The sequence below is a fragment of the Capricornis sumatraensis genome, chromosome X, assembly GCF_032405125.1.
Source record: "Capricornis sumatraensis isolate serow.1 chromosome X, serow.2, whole genome shotgun sequence".
Taxonomy (NCBI): Eukaryota; Metazoa; Chordata; class Mammalia; order Artiodactyla; family Bovidae; genus Capricornis; species Capricornis sumatraensis.
Window position 1 is genome coordinate 69,713,253 of NC_091092.1, and position 2,710 is coordinate 69,715,962.

Below are 2,710 nucleotides of genomic sequence, written 5' to 3' on the forward strand. Positions count from 1 at the left end.
ATCCTAGTGCCTCATTTTGGTCCTTGTACAAAAAAAAAATGTTATTTTCCCATTTGATTTTGCTTATTTAAATTTAACGTGAATTCTAGAAGATAGAATACTAGTTTGTTTCTTTGTATCATTAAAAATCTAAAATAATATTATCAATAGAGAAAAAGAAAGGATCAATTGCCTTAGAAAAATTTTAGCAGTTCTTATAGAAGTCAATTTTCAAGGATCATGTAATTAGATTTTCTCTTTTCATTCACACCTCTACATCAGGTACCCTTGAATATCAGCTCACCTCCTATAATATTAACACTTCTATAGATTTCTCAGCCTAGAGAATGAAAAGAAAAATTTTCTTACAGACATACATTAACTCTTTCAGACCTTGAGATCACTAGGAGGGCAATAAGGACTCCTTTGGGCTTTACTCTTCTCTCCCCTTCAAAAGACCAGTTTTTTCTCACAAAAGGATCTTGTTCTGTTTCTCAGATAGTTCAACAATCATCGTTGTTTCCTTGAGTTGGTTATTATTTGGCAACACATAATGAAGCGAGGATTTCTATGTCTACTTCCCTATGAAGAAGCCTAATCACTTGCCCCACCTCTCAGTGAATATCCCTTTTGGAGAAGTATTATTACACTCAGTCCACTGACAGAGAAAGAGAGATATAGAGAAGTGGCTAGTGATTGGGCTAAGAATATGACCCTAAAATCCTAATCCTTTAGCCAGAGTTCTTTTGTTAAACTGTTGTAACCAGGCGTTCCGAGAAACAAACTCACTCAAAGGACAATGCTGACAGTGGTGTGCAGTTTATTACACTGGCGGGCCCAAGGCAGAGTCTCCTCTTAGCCAAGGACCCCGACCAGCATTTGTGAAAATCTTTTATACCCCATGTGTACGTGTCTGAACCCACCACTCCAAATTCCTTGAGACCTACATAAACCAAGGAAAATACAATCCCAATAACCCCATCATTCACGTGCTATGTGCTCATGTGCTCAAACAGTCAAACAATTAGCCAATAATCAATAAACCTGAGCTTACACTCCGGCAGATAGAGAAAAATTTATGGCCTGTCTGGAAGAAGGGGTGATAGTGTATGTTTTCTCTTAGGTGATGAGTAACGTAGATATGATCTTCAAGTTTCCCCTGTCTGGAGGGGATCTTATCCTTCTGTTGTTGTTTTCATAGGTACTAAACACAGAGTTCAGAATCCACTGGAAAGGTGGCTGAGCATGACCAGCATGAACAGGCCTAAGATGGAGTCCAGGCCCTATGAATTCCTTCTTCAAAACTACATTGCCCAGTGATAGAATTTCTGGAATTTGTTTTCCGTTTCTTTAGTTGTAAACTTTTCTAAGATTTAAACTCATCAGTAGCCCTATGCATCTGAAATTTATTTGTTATCAAGTGACAATACTTCCCTAGTCTTCAAAGTTAACAACTTCAGTAATGATTCTGTTTCAATTTTTTCTCTGGCCATCCAGCAGCCCTATCCTGCTCTAGTCTCACCCTACAACAGTACCAAACACTGAAACTGGTTGATTTTTTTTTTTTTTAGTGTTTGCACACTTACAGCAGTATTGTAATTCTGGTGCCTCACACTGCAATAGCTTCCTAAGTGGCCTCTTTGGTCTAGACTCCTGCCTATTATAATGCAGCACCACAAACGTGGCCAGAAATTTTATTTTTCTAAGGCATCAATTTAATCATATCCTTTATGTATAATCTCTGAATCTCTTCTCTTTACTTATGAGATAAAATCCAAATTTCTCATCTCGTACTCATTGCATACTTTTACAACACAACTTGCATAACAACCACTCATTACATAAGACTACTACAGATTATTTGTAAAATCATTTACCATTTTTGGTTCCTCAAGTACAGAGACTGCACTGTTTTTAACTTTAAAGTTCACACAGCACCTAACATAATGTATAATAAATATTTTAGAATGAATGTATGAAATATATCTAAAGATTTTCACTTTGACTTACTATTTCATTATTTTCAAAATTGTTTATCAGAATGGTAAACTTTAAGGGTTCAAATGATGCTTACGTAAAGAAAGAAAATGAGTATATGGAATTTTAAAAAATGACCTGTGTTCCTCCAACTAATGTATTGTAGAAAATGTAGGAAATTCAGGTAAGTACCAAGCACAAAGAAGTACATAAAGTTACTCAATCTTAACATTTTGGTGTCTAACCTTATAAACATTTTTCTTCCACTAGCAGGCAGTAACTTTGAGAGGGGGCAAAAAAAAAAAAAAAAAAAAAAAACTCATAAATCTCTCTTCTACTCTAACTCGAATTAATAGTCTCTTCCTATGGATTTTCTATTTTATTATGACTTTTATAAGAGTGAAGTGTCTGAATTTGCAACTAGGAATATAATGAATATGTTCTTGTATCTTACATACAAATTATCTACTACTTTTCCTGTCAGTGAAATAAATTGGATCTTAAGAGGAGAAAGGACAGAAAGTTGTAATTCCCCTTACTATTTCTGGTGCAAAAAAAAAAAAAATATATATATATATATATTTATTTATTTATTTATTTATTTATTTATTTATTTAAATCTTTCAATCCTCCACAGGAAAAGAAAAATTTAAAAAAAACCCTCAAATTTCATATAAAGATTGACATTGGAAGGTTTCTCAGAGATGCTTCAAATGGACAGTAGCATTTGTATTATATTATATCCCTTTTTTAT